This window comes from Eulemur rufifrons, chromosome 10 (genome assembly GCF_041146395.1).
Source record: "Eulemur rufifrons isolate Redbay chromosome 10, OSU_ERuf_1, whole genome shotgun sequence".
NCBI classification, from domain to species: domain Eukaryota; kingdom Metazoa; phylum Chordata; class Mammalia; order Primates; family Lemuridae; genus Eulemur; species Eulemur rufifrons.
In genome coordinates, this window is record NC_090992.1 from 28,860,350 (window position 1) to 28,885,245 (window position 24,896).

The 24,896-nt window shown below is 41.1% G+C and overlaps 1 protein-coding gene across 8 annotated transcripts in view; it reads right to left on the minus strand.

Moving 5' to 3' along the window:
* Nucleotides 1-24,896, minus strand: part of GRIA1 (glutamate ionotropic receptor AMPA type subunit 1) — a 298,964-nt gene that overhangs the window by 211,818 nt on the left and 62,250 nt on the right. The window lies entirely within an intron of this gene.

Below are 24,896 nucleotides of genomic sequence, written 5' to 3' on the forward strand. Positions count from 1 at the left end.
TCTTGTTTATTACCGTATTCCCAACCTCTGTCAAAGCCCGCCACAGAGTAAGAAATCAATACATAATGAATGAATAAATAAGTGAAGTTTACAAACTTTAGACTTGGGTCTTGAACCCAAGTCTTCCGAATGCTAATTTCCTGGTCCTTCCCTTTGTTTTATAGGATCTCCCTGCAATCCAAGCATTGATAATCTCAACTCCGTATCTCAGGATGAAAATGGGCAAGGACCCTATTTTTCTCAAAAGAAGTAGAAACTCCAAACACATTATCTCACACAGAGTACAAAAGAGGACAATCTCTTGGATAAGCCTTAGTGGCTGAGGACCTTGCTTCATGGATTTATCAGATTTTCTATATCACAAAATTATGGCACACAGCCTTAGTGACCATCTCCATTTGACAGGCTGTAGGGAAGCCCAGAGGTAAATGACTGCAGGGCATGCCTGCCTTCTGTGCCTTGGGGTCTCTGCTGAAGCTGGGATTATCACTGAGAAAAAAATGATAAAATATGGCAGATACTTAAAGCAGCTGTCAATCCACTCAGTGTCCCTGTCTCTCCCATCCATCCATCCATCCATCCATCCATTTATCCAACATTTACTGAGAGCCTACTATGTGTCAGGGAACCTGGCCAACTAATAGGACTTCTTTAAAGCTTAAGCAACTCATTTGTATAAAGGGCCCAACAATCATAATCTAAATCACTGCATGGACTCACTGCCAGGGCCAAAGGTAACAGAGATAAAACCCTTAAAAACTGTAAAGTCCAAAACACATAGAAGGGATTGCGTGCATTAGTATAATTTAGCAAGTGAAGAACAAAGAGAAAGGGAATATCATATAATTAAAGCCTAAGCATGCTCATTTATGGAATTATCTGGAGATAGTTTTTAATTTTTAATTATATAAACATATATACATATATATAACAGAAATTTTAATGAAAGAGAAGAAAAGAACTTTCTGTGATGCAACTTATTACTAAAAGTACTCCCTATACCTCCCCAGGGAAATGATTCAGGAAATTACAAAAGAAAACATGGTTCAATGAAGGCGTCGAGGATTGGAATATTATTTAAAAGAGAAGCAGAGAGCCGAAAGCATGAGAACAATCAGAGACTGTCTCTGGACGTTTGCTCAGCCTACCCACCTCTCTTCAGCTGTCTCTCCTCTTCTCTGCCAGCAGACAAATCCATCCTATTCTTTAATGCTCTGCTGCCTTCCAACCTCCCCTGCAAAGCATTTCCTAATCTCCCCAGGATACTTGTGTTTTTTCCTCTTCTCTAAATTCTCATAACATGTATAAACTAAACCCTAGAAATTCATACTTAATTCCATGCCTTTTGTTTTGTTTTGCTCATTTAGTTCAAGTTAGCTCTGTTCTTCAGATACTGTCATCATCATTCCTGTCTTAAAGATGGAAAAACCAAGGCTCACAGGACTTAAGTGGTAGATCACGAACAGGTGGCTAGCAGCTGGTAGAAGGAGCATTAGAAACTAGATATTCAGATGCCTAGTCTGGGTCTTGTGACAGCGTAACTATCTGCATCTTTGCATCTTAATCAATATGTTGGCCTGATTTGAATTGGGCACCAGAGATGGATCTCAGGGTGAACATCATTCTCCCCCATGGGCTAGCGTTGTGTATAAAGACCTGCAGTATGCAAAATCACACAAAGCCATCCAAAGCCATCATTCCCTTGTCTAATCATCAGTCTGGTAGGTTGGTGGCCTTCATACCCAAGGAGATTGCTAACCTCAGTTCTGACGTTACACTGCAAGGAACCAGAAAACAGACTGCCGCTACAACTCTCTTGGGAAAAGGTCAAGGAGTCACTGGGCACAGGTCATGGGAGGAGACACAGGAGCCTTGATCGTACTGGATTAGGAATCAGCGAAGTGCTAGTTTTAGTTGTGAATCCTAGTCTCAACTCTGCCAAGACTCATAGGTGACTCTAGGAAGCCTTCAGTCCCTCTTTAGATTTCAATCTCTGATTTGCAGCACCACAGAGTTTGAAAGAAAGGTTCCACCTCACTGAAGTTCAATGACTTCACAGGCTTAAGGACCTCCCAAGCTTTCAATGGGTATGTTTTCAAAATCTGAAGTGCTGGATTGTGGGTCTGTTGGATTTCTTACCCTTTGGAGGTCCTAAAAATTGCAAACCACATTACTAAACATTGTACAAGTTATTTATTACCCTATATAAGGTCATTGAATCTGATCTCCATTAGGGATGAAAACTCAGGCCATAAAGGGGTAAGCAGGTAGGCAACTAATACGTAAGACCTGGCTAAGGCTTTCACAGTCCTTTTACCTGTAACTGGGGTGGCCAGTAGGGCACAGCTCTCTAGTTAATGCAAGCATATTGTTCTTCCTCTTCTTTTTGTAAATGGTGTGTGCGCGCGCTCTCTCTTTCTCTCAATTTCCATGGGAGCTCTGTGCTTAGCAGTACTGAGCTGGGGAAGATAGGACCCAAGAGACCATCCCAGGATTAAATGGAGTTTCCTTATGATTTAGAAGCCTGAAATTGCCAGCTCTAAATCAATGTGAATTCTCCATTTAATTTGAATTGGTGGGTTTTATGAGTCTGTTTCCCTTTTTTATCAGTCAGGCGTTTGAGCTCTCTCTCTCTCTCTTGATCATTGTTTCAGTATTGTACAAGTAGAAATCTCATAGTCTGTCAAGGCTGAAAGGAACCTTAGGGATCGTCTACACTTACACCTAAGGTTGCTCTTATGGGGAAACTGAGGCAAAGTATAGGAAATAAATTTATTCAAGGTCACCTCTCTGGAAGAACTAGAACCCACACTGCTTCTCTCACTCCCATCTTTATTATATTTCTCCTGTATAATACCTCCTTTGCTTTGCCTCAAATGAAAGCTTTTATTTACTACAGTTGTTTACCCTTTCATTCTACCCATAGATAATCAATCACCCACTTCAGAGGTTTCTATTACAACAGCATGATATAACTTCAATTAATCAGAAACCAGGCCACAAGACTATTACCTGAATAATTTTTCAGATTAGCTTTAAGGAGAAATAGACAACTTCCCTCCTCCCCTCCCTCCTTTCCTCCTGTTTTTCACATACAAGCTAGAGAAATTAAGATTGGTTAGTATTAAAATTGAAAAGAGGCTTATATTTTGCCTATTCTCCTGAAAAAAAAAAAATTAATTGTTGAAAGAAAAAAACCGTTACTTACTTCTTTGGACATTCAAGTTCAATTACTGGCCAGTGACCATTTTTTAAAATAACACAGCAAAATATTTATTATTGTTATTATTATCAAGGATAACAACAGAAACAGCCACAAACTAGAATTTATGGAAGTCACAGTTTACCAAGGCTATAAAAAAAACAGCCTCCCTCTTTCCACATGATAATGTCAAGCAGGTGTCACTATAATAATGCCTTTACCTGAAGTAACTGAGGTTCAGAGAGATTAAACAATTGACCCCAAGTCATCAAGCGACCAAAATAACAGTGCTGAAACTCAAGTTGTAGTCTCCTGTTTCCAAACTCCAGTTACTTAATTATCACTGTATCATCTCTTGGTATATCTTTTTTTCAAATGCATTTATTTTAAGATGGCTTGGTGTTGGGTGAGAACTCTGGTCATAGAAAGAGGAGACCTGGGTTTTGGGCCCCTCATGAGCTGGGTGACCTTTTCTTCCCCTAATCACCCAGCTTATTCCTCGGATGCTTCTTTTTTTTTTTTTTTTTTTTGTTGAGACAGAGTCTCACTTTGTTGCCCAGGCTAGAGTGAGTGCCGTGGCGTCAGCTTAGCTCACAGCAACCTCAAACTCCTGGGCTCAAGCGATCCTACTGCCTCAGCCTCCCGAGTAGCTGGGACTACAGGCATGCGCCACTATGCCCGGCTAATTTTTTCTATATAGATTTTTAGGTGTCCATATAATGTCTTTCTATTTTTAGTAGAGACGGGGTCTCGCTCAGGCTGGTCTCGAACTCCTGACCTTGAGCAATCCACCCGCCTCGGCCTCCCAGAGTGCTAGGATTACAGGCGTGAGCCACCGCACCCGGCCCGGATGCTTCTATTATACACTCATGGAAGGTCAGATTGGGACAGACTTTTAGTCTTGCTCACTCCTTGCTCGGGGCTCCAGACCATTTGGTATGCATCATCACAGTAATAGCAATTCTCGTGCTATATGATCACATGTGTAACCTGTCTGTCTCTCCTGTTACCCTTGGAGTCTCTTGAGTGCAGAAAATGTGTCTTATTCACCTTAGTATGTTTGCTGCCTGAAACACGGCCTGACACTTAGTAGGTCCTCAAAGTATGTTTACTAAATGAATAAAAACTCCAGTCCAATACTCTCAGTTGATATGAGAGATGACTTGCCTAAAACCTCACCGGCAGCCGATGGCAGAACTGGGCTTATATTGCCCAACTCCAGACTCTCTTTTCAGGGTCTTTCCACCCAGGAAAAAAGATGGTGATGATGATATTGTTGCTACTAATAATAATTGTAGCCAACATGTATCAGATGCTGACCATATACTGGAAGAAGCACTAAGTGATTTCTGAGAATGATCCCATTTAATCCTCCCAACAATTCAAGGAGATGAATTGTATTTTTATCCCCATTTCCCAAGTGAGACAACTGATATATATCATTAGAAAGACAAGAAAATTGTGTTAGGTTAAAATTAGCTTTAGCTTTCTCTCCACCTTGCAAATGTCCTCTAGGCAGTCCCTTGCCCCCATTGTAAAATTAAATAAATAAATAAAAGCCAGTACTGGGACAGGGGCCAGAAAAGCTTCTTCCTGAATAAATAAGACACACACATTCCTGGCGCTTTAACAATCCATGTCCTGGCCAAGAAATCATGGATGAGGAGACGTGCTCATTAGCCACTAACTTCAGACTTCTTAGGTCTCCTTTATTTGGGTTGTCACTCAACATGGCCTTGTTTTTTCCAGTCCTCTTGTGAGCATCTCCTGCTGATGCTTATTTGTTTTATCTGAAAGGCCAGACTCCCTGGGATGGGCTCATTAAGAAGACATTGCCTTTCACGAGGGCCCAGGAGAATGGCAGAGACACAACATTTCCCGCATGCCTTCCTCTTCCCATGCCAACACCACTCTAGAAGGCGCTCAGCCTAGAGCCAACCAAAACCCAAGTCAGCACAAAATGTGCTCTGCTGGAAACCAGCTTTGAAGAAGAAACATCCTCTTCAAAGCCCTACCTGCCTGCTCACCTCTACCATGTGATCTCCCCTTGATGTTTACATCCCACAATGATCCTTCCTTTTTGGATCTGATCAGTACCATGAAACCCACAATCAGGGTAACAAAGCCATAGGCATTTCCAGCCAGGAGGGACTATGCTGATGATTAAGACTAGGCAGGGCAATACCCTGGCATGTATCCCAGTCACTCCCTGATCTCCCATCCATAGCAGACAGCTCTAATCAACTGTGGCACTCTTCCCAGCTGAGCTTGGATGGTGCCTCAGAACTCTTCTCAAAAAAGCACTCTGGGCAGGACAGAAAACTTATCGAAAAGGTAAAGAAACTTGCTCATTCAGGATCAATGCATAGAAGGTGCAAGGAAAGAAGCCTCCTGTTTGCCAATCCACCGCTCCTTCTGCCACTAGGCCTTTCTTGATGGTTTATTCGTTGGGGGTCATCTCATATGAGCAGGGCCTAATGTCACTGTCAGAGTTTCAGCTTTCTGAGAGTGGGGCCAGGGTCATTTACTAATCTCCTTAGTACTCACCATGCTAACTAGTACATATGCTGCTCAGCTGACAGAAGTGAATAGACCATAGACCCCAAGTGTGTGACGGAGACACTTGAAAATTTTGAAAAGGACTTATTAGGAACTTCCTTGGATTAAACAGTCACATACTATACAACCATTCTCTATACGAAATATGTTAGACAACCACTAAGGCACTTAGAATATTTTGAGTGCCTTATTCGATACCATCCAACAGTTATGAGAAGTCCAACAGGCTCTTATATGAGTTAATTTCTCACCTATGATGGTAATTTCTCAATTTTTTCCACCAAGATAGCCTAAAAGCAAAGAAGAATGATGGCAGGGAAGATCTCTGGGAATCTGAGGCATAGCTCCAAGCAGCCCATGGGAAGCAAGATATTAGTGTAAAATACTAGGGTTTATCTTGAAAATTGTGGGTTTGGGTCCTACTCAAAAATATAGCAATGTTTATTTTAATAAAAATACATTTTTCCCCAAATTCTTATGCAAAGTTGATGCTCTCAGGAAAAGTACCACGTTTACCCCAGGGATAAATGAGAAGTTATGGCTTCCTGTGTTTCTTAGCCCAAGGGTCAGCAAACTATGGTCCATGGGCCAAATCTAGCCCACTATCTGCTTTCGTATGACCCCTGTTATGGTTTATCATTTTTAAATGGTTGAAAAAAATTTTTAAAGAATATTCCATGGCACATGAAAATTATATGACATTCAAATTTTTTAGTGCCTATAAATGAAGTTACATTAGAACATGTTCATTTATGTACTCTGGCTGTTTTCAAGCTACAATGGCAGAATTGAGTAGTTGTGACTGAGACAATGCCTGAAAGACTTACAATCTGGCTCTTTATATGAAAGAAATTTCCCACTCCTGCCTTGGCTTGTCACTGGCTACCCCATGAGTACACATGTCCCCATCATGGGCAAAGGTACTATGTAATCAACGGTTCTCAACCGGGTGCACTTTTGCCCTCTAGGGCACATTTGGCAAAGTCTAGAGACATTTTTGGTTGTCACAACTTGGTAGTGGCGGGGGGAGGAGGGGTGGTTTACTACTGGCATCTTATAATGAGTAGAAGCCAGGGATACTGATAAACATTCTCCAATGTATGGGACAGACAGCCCCCATGGCAAACACATATCAGTGCAAAATGTCAGTAGTGTTGAGGTTGGGAAACCCTGGTATAAACAATCCGGTGTGATGGCTGGTTCTCCCCCATCCTTTATTCCTTTCCTCATCTCAATGAAACACAAATGGACTCTTGATATGAGTAAGTCAGAGGGGACGACTCCCTCAGGCCAGAGAGAAGAACACTTTGTAAACATTTATGAAGAACAAGGAGGACTTACACTATTTGACTATAGAAATTATTAATAATAAATAAGTAATAATAATAATAATACTCAGTTTTTAGGAAGCACTTACTATGTGGCAGGCATTAAGCTAAGTGTTTTACATTTACTGAAAAGGCATGATGGGGAAGGGGATAAAAGTCTTCACATTTCTCCTCTATTTTACATTTAGTCATCATTTCAGCCTTGTGAGGAAGGTCCCATTATGACCTCCGTTTTAGAGATGAGGAACTGAAGTTCAGAAAAGTTAAGGAGACAAAGGTTATAAAGCTACCAAGTTGTAGAGCAGTGATTCGTACCTCAGCAGTCTGATACTAGAAATTTATGTGTTTACCATTATACCGTGAACTTTCTAGAATATTCATTGATTCTTCATTTCCCTGCTTTGATGTGGGCAAAATAATTTAATTTGTCCATGCTGCAACCTCAGCAAGAAAATAATTGCCACCCAAAACTTTAGCCTCCAAGACAGTATCCTTAGCATGGATGTCCTTTGCTATAAAACAGATTGCTTTGTAAACTTAAATGCATTAAACCATTTTGAAGTTGGTGGGTCAGCAAAACTCTTTGATAATCATACGATCCATGTTCCAGAGACTTCTCATAGGACACACATAAGCCTGTTGACTCACTGAGATGTTAAAGCCAATTAGCATCTAAATAGGTTTCTTATTTCTCTCCCAAATATAATCAGAATTGAATAACCATTGTTAAAGGGATAACTTTGGAGAGAAAATAGGTGCTTGAAGCAACGAATCTCAGGGACAGAGAATACTGCTGCCAATTTTGGCAAAACTGGCTTAGAACAGAAACAGCAAGTCTATTTCCTTTTATGAATCAGTGTGGATTGTCTGATCAGCTATGTTGATAGTGGGTAAGAGTATGGACTCCAGGAAAAGACCATCTGGGTTCAAATTCTAACTGCCTATTTTTAATAACCAGTAAGGCTGCACTGAGCCTATTAACTGAATGTTAGTCTACGGTTCACAGAGCCTGAACCTCAGCCCTGGTCCCAGCTCTGAGAACTCATTTGTGAACTTGGGCAAGTTAGATCACTTTTCTGGGCCTCCATTTCCCCAGCTGTGAAATGAGAGTGGCAACATCTTCTCTCTGTACCTCTTTAGGTTTATAAGGGTCAAAACAGCTAACATATACACACAAAAGGTTGTTAGCAGCAATGCCCACTCACCGGAATCTTTTCAGTTCAATGCCCAGGAATAGGAAAACTAAACCATACACAAAAATCCTACAATACACTGAGCCAAGTGACCAGCGACACTATTGCCAACAGCCTCAAGAAGGAAGTACTAAGCAAAACAAAAATGTAAGAAAATACAGAATTGGGGTCAGTGTTACCAGCATTTTCTATCTGGGCTACCCCAGGCTCACTTAGCTGAGGCTCTGTGCCTAACACAGCTTCTCTGAAGCAGCTGGCCTTGAGCGCCACAGCAGGGAGGGGGGAAGGGATACCTGTTTTTCTGACACTCAGAACAGAGCTTGGGTCCCCAAAATACAATGTTTCTTGAAATAAACTTTCACAGTTTTTATTTGGCCTGAAATTCTGGACTGCATCCAATGCCTACCGCCTAGCTGATTTGAGGCTGCCTACCCACGGCTGGCTTTATAAACAATGCTGTTTACATAATTGCTGAACTGTAGCACAGACCCTCAGAGAAAATAAATTAGTAGGAATGATGTGCTTGTAAATCTGGACATTACTCCACTACTTCATCAGGTTCAGAAGCAAAATATTTACCAGTTCCCTACTATGTGCTTAGTGCCTTGTCTGGTCCTGAAGTGGGAGGGATGAAGATCTGCCTCCGTGAGCTACAATCTAGTTGTGAAGACCTGTGCTTGTACCTGAAATCGTAATGCTACAAGACAAAAACAACTGGTTAGGCAACAAGTCCCACAGGACCTCAGAACAAGAGGATGCAACTGGGTAGATCTGACATCGCCGATGGGTTTCAGGAGAGCCTTCAAGGCAGTGGAAAGGGTGAGAAAAGGCATTCCAGGGTACGAACAAAGGCGTGGACATAAAGACATATATGCAACAGATTCTCTGGGAAAAGTGCTTTGGAGTTTGAATACAGAAGGCCTTCAAAGTCAGAGCTGGGAATATGAATTTTACCTTGAAGACAAGAAAAAACCAGAGAAGGTTTGAGATTCAGAGAGCTTTAGACAAATGGAAGGGCATGAAGAGGAGGAGAGGATGAAGGATGATATGGCTGCACTAGTCCAGGCACGGATCAGTGAGGGCCAAGACGAAGGTGGTGGCTGCAGAAATGCAAAGGAAGGGCTGCACGCTGTTGTTAAGGAAGACGCCACAGGACTCTGTGAGTGAAGACTTACAGGCAGCTAAAGTAAGAAAGGAATCAAAATGGGTGTTATAATAAGAGCTTAATGATGACACCATCATTAGTCTTCTGACTCAGTAAAAGCCCATCAAAAACCATCTGCATCACCCAACGGCTGCTGATGATATTTTAATAAACTAGATTGGTGCTACTCAAACTTTAACACTCATACAAATTATCTGGGGGACTTGTTAAAATGCAGATTTTAATTTAGTAAGTTTGAAGTGGGGCTCGAGAGTCTTCATTTTGACCAACCTCCTTGGTGACACTGATGCTGCTGTTTTGTGAACCAGACTTTGATTAGCCTCTTGCTGGAGTTTCTCTTCTTTGATTTTCATACCAAATGTCAATGACTATATTAGGAATTCTTAAACAAGGTGGATTCGGAAAGGTTAGTCATATTAGGGGCCAACTGTAATCCTCATAGTTAACAGGTGTAGATTGCTTAGCATCCTTTGTTTAATAAATAGACCTCTAGCTGAGTAGTCTAGAGACCAAGGTATTAGTACTAGAACTATTGTTATCTGATTGTGGGTCCTTGAACAAAAAATACAAAAACAAAAACAAAACAAAACAAAATCAAAAAACATGGGACAAAAGCCTAACTCTCCTGCTCAGTTCCTATATTTGAGAGCATCCATTTATTCCCAATTTCCTGGCTTCCAATTATACTATACTTGGAATAAATTCCAAATTCCTTATTACTGTCTACTAGATCCTTCATGATCTGCCCCCCTGCCTACCTCTGGTTTCATCTCCTACCAAACTTCCTCTTATGCACTACACTCTCACTCAAAAGCCTGGTTTCTGTTCCTCAGACACACCATGCACATCCCTACCTTGTTTTTGCACTTGCCTTACCATTTCTCTTGCATGCTTCCACCCCGTAGCTTCCCACAAAATGGACTTCTCTCCAGGTCTCCACTCAGAGATGCCTTTCTCAAATACCAACCTCAATGGTTCTCAACTGGGAGTGAGTTTGCTTTCCAGGGAGCATTTGGCAATGTCTGTAGATTTTTTTTTTTTTTTTTTTTTTTTTTGAGACAGAGTCTCTCTCTGTTGCCCAGGCTAGAGTGAGTGCCGTGGCGTCAGCCTAGCTCACAGCAACCTCAAACTCCTGGGCTCAAGGGATCCTCCTGTCTCAGCCTCCCGAGTAGCTGGGACTACAGGCATGCGCCACTATGCCCGGCTAATTTTTTCTATATATATTTTTAGCTGTCCATATAATTTCTTTCTATTTTTAGTAGAGATGGGGTCTCGCTCTTGCTCAGGCTGGTCTCGAACTCCTGAGCTCAAAGGATCCGCCCACCTCGGCCTCCCAGAGTGCTAGGATTACAGGCGTGAGCCACCGCGCCCGGCCTGTAGATGTTTTTGATCATTACAGCAGGGGAGGGAGTAGCTACTGGTATCTAGCAGATAAGGACCAGGGAAGCTACTAAATTACCTACAACACACAGGACAGCTACCACACAGCAAATAGTTATCTGGACCCAAGTACCAATACTCCTGGATCTACCTAAAACTGCTTCCCCTCCTTGGACACTTGCACCATGAAAACTTTCTGTGTCATTATTTCACTATTTTCTTAAAAATATTCACCATCGTCTGAAAAATCTTTGATGTATTTATCATTTGTCTCCCTTGAATGAAATATTAGTTTCATGAGAGCAAGGACATTGTTCTACCTTATTCACTGACGTACCACCAGTGGGTAGAAAAGTTTCTGACATATGATAAACACTCGATGAATAAAAGAATAAAAACAGAAGTAAATATTGAACATAAAATGAAACAAATTTTTTTAAACAAGCAAAAAAAGATCAAAATTAAATACTGTGCTGCAAATGATACCACCAAGAAGGCTAAATGATAACCACAGAATGGAAGAAAATATTTGCAAACATATGTTTGATAAGGAATGTGTACCTAGAATATACAAAAATTCTTACAATCCAACAATAACAGGCAACCCAATTAAAAAATGGGCAAGGGATTTGCAGATACTTTCCTCCAAAGAAGAAGATATACAAATAATCATTAAGCAAATAAAAACATGTTCAACATCATTAGTTATTTAAAAAATGTAAATCAAAACCACAATAAGATACCAGTTCACACCCACAGAATGGCTCCAATGAGAAAGACACACAATGACAAGTGTTGGTGAGGATGTGGAGAAACTGAAACCTTCATATATTGCTAATGAGAATGTAATATGGTGCATTTGGAAAACAGTTTGGGAGTTCCTCAAAAAGTTAAACATTGAGTGATTGCATAACACAGCAATTTCACTACTAGGTATATACCAAGAAAAATGAAAACATATATTCACATGACAACTTGTAAAAGAATGTTCATAGCAGCATTAGTCATAATAGCTGACAAGTGGAAACAGCCCAAATGCCCATCAACTAATAAGTGGATACACAAAACATGGTATGTCCATATAATGAACTATTATTTGGCAATGAAAAGGAATACTACAACATAGATTAACCTTGAAAACATCATGCTAAGTGAATGAAGCCAGTAACAGAAGACCACGTATTTATGTGATTGCATTTATGAGAAATGGCCAGAATAGGAAAATGTATACAAACAGAAGGCTAATTTGTGGTTGCTTAGGACTGGAGATGGTGGGAAGGTGCCGGGGAGTGACAGCCAGTGGGTAAAGACTTCTTTTGTAGGAGAGAGAAATGTTTTAAAATTGGATTATGGTGATGGATGCACATATCTATAAATATACTAAAAGACAATGAATTGAACACTTTAAATGTACGAATATGATATGTGACATAACTCAATAAAGCTGTTAAAAGAAAGAAGACAACTATAGAGATTGAAAGAATTTTCTTCTAAAAAGGAACCGTTTTGCTATTATACTTTTTAGGTGAGGTGACAGTTGCCTAGAAATATAGATCTATTGAAGCATGTTTCATTGTTTAGTGTAGATTTTTGTTGGGGATGGTTTTAGAAGAAGAATGACATAAGAGATCAAAGGCAAGTCTGGCAGAAAAAAAATGTTAAGTTGGATAATGTGATAAGAATACCCTAACCAATCAACCAAAAGACTTTCTTATATGACCATAGGTATTAGATAAGGCTACAATAGAAACACACACTGAAACTAAAATAGGTGAATGTCTGAGAATGAATAATGGCTCCACATCTTTAAAAGTAAACCTTCTCAGCAGTAGTTCATGTATGGAAAACTGAGAAGTTTTCATACCTTCTAAGTTGTGATCCAAAGGGGAAAAGGGAAACTATAACATTGGGTTCACTGGGTTGTCATGGGAATTAATGACATTATGTTTGGGCAAAGGAGGTGCTCAGGTCATGTTAATTTGGCAGCACTGGTGAATCTGGAATTGAGGAACTGTTAGCTGGATAATTTATCACTAAGCTACAACTTTCTGATATATTCATTCTCACATGTTAAATACACAGATCTGACAAGGAGAGGTGGCTGTGATTTTTTTATCTATTGGTTCTGTGAAGTAGTGTTAGACAAACATGGGCAACTTTGGGATTAACTCTCATTTCTCTCCCTCCTTACCTACCTCTCTCTCTCTCTCTGTCTCTCTCTCTGTCTCTCTCTCCTGATAATCTACCTTCTGTTATGGACAGAACTTTCCATAAAGCATCACAATGTATGGTCTCTGCCTTGTCTTTGGCCATGGTAATCCTGGAAACCCAGTCACCATGTTATGAGGAAGCCCAGGCCACATGGAGCAGCTGACAGCTCCAGCAAAGCCACCACATGAGAATGAAAGAGCCTCTAGACGATTTCAGCCTCCAGTTTTTAAGTGTTCCAGCTAAGATCTCAGACACTGTAGAGCAGAGACGAGCCATCTCCGCCGTGCTTGGTGTGAATTCCTGGCCCACAGAACCATAGGAGATAATAAATAATTATTGTTGTGGTAATCCACCAAGTTTTGGGGAAATTTGTTATGCATCAATAGGTAATTAATACACAAAATCTGTCTGATTCCAGACCCCAAGCTCTTAATCACTATGTTGGGATGACAAATACAAACAGACAAAACCTTCTTATCAGAATGAGGATCTCCATGAAGACTTCTCTATGGGAAAGGTAGCACTATCTGAAGACTCCAGGGTCCAGCCATAGGACTAAATATTAATGTTTACCTTGGCAAATGGATGCTGCTGCAATAACAGTTTATAGGGCAGTCTCTCAAGCTTTCAGCTGGCATGATGCAGGCCTCTTGAACCTGATCATCTTTGAAGTACTGGCAAGGCTAAGACTCTAGACCTGTCCAAGAGGAGGGCACTGAATTGTGCAGAGGTCACACCTTCATCTCAGCACACCCTTTAATACACAGCTATGATTTATGCAATATACACAAAATGGCTCCTCAATTTGTTGTTCAAAACACAGTAGCCTATGTTTCTACCTGTAAAAGCAATGAACATAACATTGTACAAATATGAAATCTTATTATTTAACATTTAGTGTCTGCAACAATGCAGTGTTAGTATGCTCCCCCTCCAGCCTCCCTCTGGGCCAAGACACTAATGAAAAGAGACCAATTTGAGATAAAAAGTCTTTATGCAATCCAGGTTTTTTGTTCCCCATGAAGGGGAGAGGAAGAACAGACAGGGGGAGGGAGGTATTTGACAATGAATTTCTTTGATACCATGCTCCTTCTTCAAGATTGACGGACTGTACAACCCAGAGAAAAGAGAAGTTTTTGATCTGCTCCATAACCAATATTATACATATTTGATCGAAAGAGTAGACTGGCAGTGGGAGGTGGAAGCTGCAGAGAACAATGAGAAGTTATAGTTTTATGTTTTTTTTCATTTTTTTCCCCAAACTATTTAAGACTTCTGAGCCATAGGCTAACCTGAGCTCCTCCTTCTACCTCCCATCCTTTGCTCATCTTGTTGTAAGGAAAAGAAAGCCTTGTACAAGGAAATAAAAAAAAAAAAAAAAAAACGAAAAAAAAAAACCCCGGAAAAAAAAAAAAAACAAAAGGAAAGAAAAAAACAACAGCTGTTTCTGAATGCTTGGAGAACAAAACAATTGGTACTTTTCATATCTCTGAAGACGAAGCTCCGTTATCTCGGAGCATGGGGCTCGTGGGCTTAGAAAAGCAGCTCTCAGAAGGCACAAAGCCAAGTGTTCTCTCTGTGACTGATTTAAAAGGGAAAAGCTAAAGTTCCACTTTTAAGAAGAAAACAACAAGCAAAAGCAAGCAGGAATCCAAGTCATTAAGTTTTGTATATTTTGGAAAGTACCCTCCCAAGGAAGTGTAAATGGAGAAGCAAGAAAATAGTGACACTGGAAAAGGTGACAAGCCCTGGGTTCAAGTCCCAGTCATCTGTGTTACCAACCATGAGACCCTGCGATAATTTCATCATACGTCCTCACCTCAGTGGCCTCAAGAGTTAAATGGAGATTTGCTCACTTACTCGCTCACTTACACACTCACTCAGTCACTTGATGAGCATCCAAACATCAAGCAAACGTCACACACAGCCTGTGCCTTCGATAAGCTCACAAGCCAGATATTTCCCTCATTTAATCACAAGATTGCTATGAGAATCCCATGGACTTCGAAGACAGGCATAGATTTCAAATCAATAAAGCTAAGTAAGGGATGTTATTAAAATACTACAACTGGTTGAGAATGCATCTTGCAAGACCTATGACGTCTTGAGCATTCCATAAGGTCGACCCAGAGGTCACAGATTCTCCTTCCCCATTCACAGCCCAAATCGGTCTCGCTAATTGGACACAGCACTGTGTTGGGTCAGGCTTGCCATGAACCGGCCCCTCCCAAGTCTCACGTCCTGCCATTCCTTCACATGAACCCCAGCCGTAGTGGGTATAGACGGCCTGTCAAATCTCCCTGGGGCATAGGTCTGCTCATGTCATAAATATTCAATGTGTCCCCTCTTCCTATAAATCAAGCCTATAGTCGACTTGGTTCCCAAAACGCTCACCCCAAGGTACCTGTCCATCTTCATCTCCACTTGGGTAAACAACAGTAAGCCAAAATGGTCAATTCACCGCTTGTAATCATTACCAGCGTTTTCCCTAGCTCTTTACTTTCACCCAGCTGTTTCTTCTGGGAGAATGCCCTTTTCATCCCCAAATCCCACATACACATTCTCCTTCTGAGTTCAAGTTCAACCATTGATGCTTTCACATTTATCCTCACACCGCCTCCTCACCATCCTCCCGGTGAAAGCGATTGCCCCTCCTTTGAACCCCCGCAGCACCTTGCATATACCTTGACAAACAACGATGGTGATAGCAATGATGATAATGATAAGGGTAACAGTGGTTCACCTATACTGAGACTTACCATGTGCCAGGTATAGTGGTAAATAAACACTTCGCATGAATTAAATTTTCAGTTCTTGCAAATGCTTTAAGTCAAGGTAACAGTTTCATCCCATTTCACAGAGGAAACTGACGCTTAATAAGGTTAAGTAAAAAACTTGAGCTCCCACATGGTAACTGGCAGTTGTGTGGATGGGCTTTGGCATCTCAGTCACTTGTATGAGTCCAGGATCTACAGGTTAGAGCTTTATGAGCCTGGCCAAGAAATGACTCAGGGTAATCCTCCATTTCCTTATCTGTAAAATATGAGTAGTGTTGTTTGTTGTAATGATTACAGGAGACAATGGATGTAAAACTCTAAGCAAGATGCTGGGCACAGAGAAGGTACTAGAGAGATCGGAGCTATCATGACCCCCAAGTAGAGAAGCTGTTTTAGGGTTATGATCTGATGTCTCAGTGGACTTCTGCTCCCTTCCCCACATGTTTAATAAAGCCCAGCTGAATAAATCAAGGCCAAATGAGGAATCCTTACTACTGCAGGGCTGTCCCAAAGACACATGTCATAGAGAAACTTGTGCTACTGATGAGATACAAGTTATATAAATGCAGGAACCAACCAAAAAAATTCCCATTCCATGGTTCTTAAGACCTACTCTTCTCACTTTGCTGAGGAAGGTACAGCCTGAAACTTGGCCCTGTTACTCTGTGCTCTCCCCGTAGGCAGGCCTTTATTTTTCTGCTGCTCTGGTTTAATTACTCTCCAGGAGGCTTTTTCAAAACTCCACTTAGTGGTACATAATTGCCCAGCTAAATGTTGGAGAACCTCAAAACCAAAGGCCCACACCTTATGCCCAAAGCCTCCATGGCACCTTCCAAAAGCACTGGTTTGCAGGAGAGCCACTCAAGGCCACTGCATTATATACCAGAGGGCCTGGCATCAGCCAGCTTCCTCAGCTGTTACACATCCAGCTCCACGGGGGCACTGACGAGTCCTCAAAAAATTATCTAGAAACAGACAACAGGTTAGAGAGCTCAGTTTATACTCCAGAGCAAAGAGCTCTACAAGGCAGTGATGTACCATAAAAAGCCACTGTGAGGTTTCAGCTAAAATAATCCTGCAGAGCTTGTCATACTGTTTATACATCCTTCATTTCATGACCACCCAGTGAGGTCTGCTGGGGGCAGGAGTGCAGGAAGTGGTCAATAGCACGGACTCCAGAGCCAAATTGCCTTGGAATTTCCCCAGCTTTGCCATTTACCAGCTGTGTGAATGTGGGCTTGGCACTTAACTCCCTGTGTCTTGGTTTCGTTGTCTTCAAAAGGGTGATAGGAATAGTCTCTATTTCACAGGGTTGTATACAGATAAATGGAATAGATACATTAAAACAGTGTGGATCCCCAGTATTCAATACCGATCAGTGATTATTAATATCTTATTTCACGTATTGAGCAAATATTTATCAAACACCTATGAGCCAGGCACCGGATATATGTAGGTGAATGAACCCAAATCTCCGTCTTCATGGAGTTTATAGTCTGGTGAGAGAGACAGACGCTAATCAAATATTCATACAAACAAATGCAACTTCTCTACCGGGATAGTGCTATAAAGTAGAGGAACACGGTGCTACTAGAGCGCAGGTGGAGGCAGGGAGGGCTGCCCTGAGGACATGCTATGTGAACTGAGATCAGAACAAGGAGCAGGCATTAACTGGTGACAGCTGTGGTTGGTAGCTGCAGGGTTGTGCACAAAGTCACTTTGCAGGGCAAGGCCCAGAAGGAGGAGGAAATGGGGTGTGTCAGAAGAATTATGAATAGGTGAGTGGGGCTGGAATGCAAAAAGCAGGGAACTCCAGGGAGCAGCAGGCAAATGTCAGGCCACTTAAGGCCTTGTAGATCTAGTGAAGGTTTTGGGTTTTTAATCCCCCAAACGTTGGAAAGCCACTCAAGGTTTTAAATAAGGGAAGTTGAAGTGATTTTCCCAAGTCTGGTGAGCTTCTGGTAGCAAAACCAGGACTAGAAATCTGGTGGCCCCTGTTTTGGTTTGCCATATCTTGATAAGCATCCTCCCTGCCATGCCTGCTCCCAGGGACGGACATTAATGGGCAACAATGAGAGCAACTCGATAGAAAGCTTCATGCACTGTACTTGTGGCTCTGCAGGAAGCAGGGCAGGCCTGAATGATGGGTCCTGGGAGGGCCTGAGATTAGTGTCTGAGCCAGAGCTCCAGCGGGGCGGGAGACTGGAGAGGAAGCTTGCATTGCGTTGCCTGGGAAACGCAGGATGGAGAAATAAAACTCAGTCATCAAACCAGTTACCAATGGACGGGGCTGCCAAGGTCCTGGAAAGGGAAAGAAGACTGGCAGTATCACACAGTGAAAGACTAGACTGTGATGGGGACACACTTCAAGCCTAATCAATGCCTATTTTACTAATACTAAGCCAGGCTGTCTCTTGATTTGTTAACGCCCCACTTGAAAAGTCAGGCTGCTGAGCTCAAGGAATCCAACACAAATCGGAAGAAGCAGCGACAGGATCAGTGGATCTTAACCTTTTGTGAGCTCTGGATCTTTTTGGGAATCGGTCAGAAGCTATGAACCCTCTTCCCAGAAAAAAACATACATATATATACTCCTCCATAATTCTACAGAAGCCCACTCCCCACAATATTTACACAAGAGATATTAAGAAATATATTCACACAAAAATCTATACATGAATATTTATAACAGCTTCATTATAAATGCCCAAATTGAATACAGCTTAAATGACCATCAGCTGGGGAATGGATTAACAAATTATGACACATCCATATAATGGAATATTTTCTCAGCAACATAAAGGAACAAACTACTATACACAGGACAATATGAATGAATCTAAAAATGAATCTAAGTGGAAAAAGCCAGACTGAAAAGGCTACATCTTGAATGACTTCATTTATATGACATTCTGGAGAAGACAAAAATCATAGGAACAGAAAACAGGTCAGTAGTTGCCAGGGGTTGGGAGGAGAGAATTGCCTACTAAGGTGTATAAGGGGACTTTCTGGGGTAACTAAAATATTCTATGTCTTGATTATAGTAGTGATTACATGATTATATACATTCATCCAAATTCATAGAACTGTAAAATAGGGGTGAATTTTACTGTATGTAAATTATACTAAAATACAGTCATGCAACATTTAATGATGTTTTGGTCAATGATGGATCAAATATACAATGGTGGTCCCGTAAGATATAGGGGAGCTGAAAAACTCCTATTGCCTAGTGATGTCATAGCCATCATAATGTCACAGAGCAATACATTACCATGTGTTTGTATGATGCAGGTGTAAACAGTCTTATTGAGATGCCATTTGTATAAAAGTACAGCACATACAGTTATGTATATAATACTAGAGAATGATAACAAGCAACTGTGTAACTGGCATATTATTTACTATACTATACTTTTTATCATTAGAATGCACTCCCTCTACTTATATTTAAAATAAGTTAACTCAGTTAAACAGCCTCAAGCAGGTCCTTCAGGAGGTATTCTAGAAGAAGACATTACTCTTGCAGGAGACGACAGCTGCGTGTGTGTACTACCCCTGAAGACCTCCCAGGGGGACAAGATGTGGAGGTGGAAGACAGTGATATTGATGATGCTGACCCTGTGTAGGCCTACGCTAAGGTGTGTGTTTGTCTCTTAGTTTTTCACAAAACAATTTAAAAAGTAAAAAATGAAAAATGAAAAATTTTAAAAATAGAAAAAATGTTTACAGAATAAGGATATAAAGAAAATATTTTTGTACAGCTGTACAATGTGTTTATGTTTTAAGCTGTTATTATGAGTCAAAAAGTTAAAAAAATTAAGTTTATAAAATAAAAATAAAAATACACTAAGCCAAGGTTAATTTATGATTGAAGAAAGAAAAATTTTTTATATAAATTTAGTGTGGCCTAAGTGTACAGGATTTATTATAAAGTCTACAGTAGGTTACAGTAATGTCCTAGACCTTCACATTCACTCATCAGTAACTCACCCAGAGCACCTTCCAGTTCTATAAGCTCCATTTATGGCAAGTGCTTTATACAGGTGGAGCATTTTTATTTTTAATTCTGTAATTTTACTCTACCTTTTCTATGTTTAGATATGATTAGATGCACAAATACTTATCTACCATTGTGTTATAATTGCCTACAGTATTCAGTACACTAACATTCTGTACAGATTTGTAGCCTAGGAGCAATAGACTATACCATATAGCCCAGGTGCGTAGTAGGCTATGCCATCTAGGTTTGTGTCACTACACCCTAGGATGTTTGCAAAATGATGAAATTGCCTAATGATGGATTTCTCAGAACATATCCCTGTTGTTAAGTAATGCATAACTGTAAATCAAATTTTAAAGATATTCTGCATAGGGTTAGAGAGGGAACATGGATCAATCTTCAGACTTCAGTTAAAGAAAACTTTTTCTAGAATTAAACAAGTTTTGATGTGGAATGACCTCCCAAAACATGTAGATCGCATCTGCTTATTTCAAAAATAGAAAAACTGGAGATCAAGAAAATAACATACTGTCTCCAAGATCACATACCTTACCAGTGATATTCATTATTGCAATAAATATTAGTTGCACACTGACTGCATTCCCTTAATAGATATTATCCTAGGTGCTGAGGCCATCTGAACTAGTAAGAAAAATGAGACTTACTGCCTTGGAGAGCTGGCATTTTTAACTCAGGTGTTTGACTTAATAGCATATTACCAATAGATTACAAAGGCTCCAGGGAATATTTAGTTTCTGGATCTTGCTGGAGCACTTGACTGGGAGCTAGGAGACTCGTACGTGAAGTAAGCAAGCTGCAGGAAGAGTGACTTTTTGAGGCACCAACTGATCTCTGAGCCCCTCCTTTCTTTCCCACAACCAGATGGGAAAATAGTTGAATTACTAAAATGACCAACTTTAGCTTCCACGCTGTGCAAAGATCAAGTACAGCCCCCAGAAGCATGGTCTTATTAATGTTGAGGGCTCAACACCTAAAAGCCCTAAAAAATGGTAGCTATAACAAGGGTCCAAACCCAGGCCTCATGTTACTCGCGTCACCATGCACGGATCAATGAATAGCTTTAAACCTCAGGTTCCTCATGTAAAATGGGAAAAACAATGATACCTATGCCTCTCAAGATTGGTGTGAAGGTTCAGTAGGATAATGCACGTGCCTGACATATTGTAATCTCTTAATTAATGGCAATGCCTGCTGCTCGAAATGCCATCATCATCGATATCATCATTCCAGTTTCTACACTCACTTTCTGTGTCACATAAAAGACTCTTGCGGATTACAAAGGCCAGGTTGTTACTTAGTTGCCAGACAGGGCAATTTCAGCCTCCTTCCTCTTGGATCAAATGATTTGACTTTCAGCTGGGGAAGAATTATTGAGCTGCGTAAGTGTACACCTGAGTCCTCTTTAGCAGTCTGTTAGACTAGCAGAAATTCCAGCCTGGACAGGCCAATTCGGACACTCTGAAGCCTTCTAGATCAGTCTGTGCACCCAGAGACCAATAATCGCTTCCTGCCCTGGGCTTCCCATGGCAACAGGCTCGTACCCAGCTGCCTTGTTCCAGCAGGCCCTCTTTGGCCCTGGCATCATAAGAGTGAGTCTCAGAGAAGGGGCAAGGGAAGGGAGGCAGGAGTTACGCAACAGTATAGCACGATGCTTCCAGTGCAGCAGAAGTGGTGTTAAAAACACATTCAAGATTAAAACATTATAAATTATAAACCATTTATGTATAGTTGTTTTTATGCCACAAATTTCTAAAAATACTCTGTGCCTTAAATTTCTTTTTCTTAGTAGGGATGCATAAAAAGTGGAATTTGCTCCCTGTATTTTGGGGCATCCTCCAAAAGTGTATCAGAATCTAGTACGGGTCAGCAGAGTATGAGGCTTTTCCGATCCTCTAAAGGGGTCATCATTGGTTCTTTTTTAAAAAGCTGCAAAACACTGCTGTAGTGAGACCTCAATAGCTCAAGACCGAGAGAAATTTTACCCCACTTCACATATTCTTATAATATGCACATTAGGACAAATTCCAGGCTGCTCTATGCTAAGAAAATGCTACTTCACAGCGAACCAGGGTCTCCGAGCTGTGTGTCCTGGTAGCTAAAAGGGTCCAGAGATCTCTGTCATACATAACTCAACAAATGAAGAGCCTCCTTCTGAGCTCAGTAGCAGCTGGGCACAGTTCTGGTTTCACCTGATTCCTCGGCTGCAGCATTTGATTCAGAAGAAAATGGTCACTGGCAGACAGGGAAGGAAGGACATTTACTTACAAATCTTATTTCTCCACCTCTGGCCCTCCCTCGGCATCAAAATCACCCGGATAAGTTTTCTGAAAATCACCACTTCCTGAGTTCCATCCCAGACCTACTGACTCAGGAACTCTGGAAATATGCATTAACTAGAGTCTCCAGGGACTCTGAGACACATCATCCCTTGATGATATCTCGGAGAAACACAGACCTAGAAGAATGAATTCACCATGGTGGCATTTTCAGCTCAGAGAAATAGCCAGCCTGAAATGAAACTTTGGCCCTTTGGAAGTGTTTCGGCATCAACCCTTCAATTTCAGACCTCAGATGAAACTGTTGAGAGAGTTCCCTACTGAGTCCACTCACATGACTGGGCAATTAGTCCCGGTTCCCTGCTTCATTCTCCCCTGAAAGGAGAGGCGGCCACACGACCTAAGACTCAATCAAACGAAGAAGCTCACAGGCTTTTGGACCACTTTTCAACAGACAGAACTATTTTTCTGAAGGTATCAGCTCTTCTGTTTCATAGTTAGGTGATCTTGAGCAATAACCTGTGGAGGAGGAGATGGATAAGGATCTGTTTTCTAATCTGCACCCCATTCACCACTGCAAACGATGGCAGTACCCATGGGTACTTCATGGTGAAATAATGCTCTTTTGGCTGAAGACCTATCCCTTTCTCTTTCAATCAGGAAGACGTATTGGAATATAAATAAGTAAGGGGTAAAAAACTACTTTCTTGTAGGAATATCCTTGATGCCATTATGTTTATGTTTTTAAAAGTATATTCTAAAAAATAAATAATTCTTTCTAAGCTTAGATACTTAACAAGGAAAGTGTTATTTTTACACCCCTTGAAACCTATGAATAAGACCAGACTAGGGGATCTCTAAGGCTTTGCTGTACAAAAGCCTTAGATCAGCAGTGTTAGTGTGTAAGAAATGCACAAGCTCAGGCCCCACTCTCTACCCCGAATCACAATCTCCGTTCTAACAAGATCTCCAGGTGATTTGTAGGCACAATGTATTTTGAGACATACTCTTCTAAGGTACTGGCTCTCAAATATATTGGCATATATATTGGAATCATCTGGGGGAACAACCACAAAAACCAAAAACCCTGACAGCTGGTTCCTACCCTAGAGATTCTTTCTTAATTGGTACTGGATGCAGCCTGGGTATAGGACTAAAAGACCTAGGTGATTTGAATGTGCAGCAATATTTGAAAGTCCTTGCTCTGAGGGACCTCTCCAGCTCCCAAGCTATGTAGGCTATGAACTTGTCAAGAAGAGCAAAAATGAGCCACTAATTCAAATACCTCATGCAAGTGATATAAATGAGTGGCACAAACTGGTGTGGACAGTGGCAAACTGGAGAGTGTGGACCCTGTGCAGAGGAGGTGACTAGCACTTAGCTGTTGCCTTTAGACATAGGAGTCCAGTGCGGCCAAATCTTCTGACTTTTTTTAAGAAGCTGAAAATCCAAATTTTTATGAAAATTTTCATGGTGTTTTTATTTTTTTGTTGTTGTTAGTGCTAATCACAAACTCAATTTTCTTTTCTTTTTTAAAAAACTTACGCTACATATAAAACCACTGAATATGGTCCATAGAAGTTTGGGACTTGTGACAGACAGAAAACAGGTCTACACGTAGAAAGAGTATAAGCCACACTCCACAACACTGGCAGACAACTCCAAAGTGATTCAGTCTGTATAGAGCATGTGACTGCTTCAGAGAGGATGAGGGGAGCTCTCTCTCTGCCCTGTTGCTTAAAGGAATTAGGAGGACTCCAGTTTTTTCTCTTTCAAAGTGGAAACACACACTTAAAAATGTAGCATGATCATAGAAAGGCAACACTCTTGGCACGACTGAAGCCAGGTCCTGGCTCCCCAGAGAAGTTCAAAGAGCAGAGTGCAAAAGGACAGGGTGCAGCCTGAATGCAGGGGGCCAGGGCGGGCGATGGGCTGTGAAGGCGTGGTGCTTGGCTGCAATCTTCATGAGACAAGAGTGTACTATAGCAATGGGGAAGTGAATAATGCGAAGACTACTCGGGGGGGAGGAGCCTTCTAAAGGTAATTTACAGTTCCAATGGCTGAGACAGTTCATTTCAGGTATTACAAGGGGCATCTGGCTCTATTTACACAGATGTCTGTTCTCTTCCACTAATTGAAATCCCAATCCAACCTGGGCCTTTAAAGACTACTAGGAAATGTCACAGGACCAGAAAAGGAAGCGTGGCCACACTAAGGATGCAGTTTCTATCAAAAGTCAAGAGAAAAGAAAAAAAAACTCCTTTAGGAATCATAGGCTTGATCATTAAGAAAAAAGTAAAGTAAAACTGGAAAAAGAATTGATTTTATTCCAATGGATAGTATCATCCCAATACATTCTAATGGATTAATGTCTCCCTGGTGAGACCAGAAGCTACATGAAGACAAATCAGATCAACACATGCGTTAACTACGTAGGACTGCTAGAGCAGTCTTCTGTCTTCTTATGTCTTCTACTTGTGCATATCCATGATAGTTTATCAAGGGGCTAGAAACATAATAAAATACACATATGACTCTTTAGCCAATTATAAATAACAGCTTTAAGAAAACCTACATTGACCTAAAGCAGTGGTTTTCTAAGTGTGGTGCCTAGACTAGTCATATCAACATCACTTGGGAGCTTGTTAAGTATAAAAAGGTTGGACATGTTCACTTACACCTGTAATCCCAGCACTTTGGGAGGCCAAGATGGGAGGTTCACTTGAGGCCAGGAGTTCAAGACCATTCTGGGCAACATAGTAAGACCCCCAGTCCTACTGA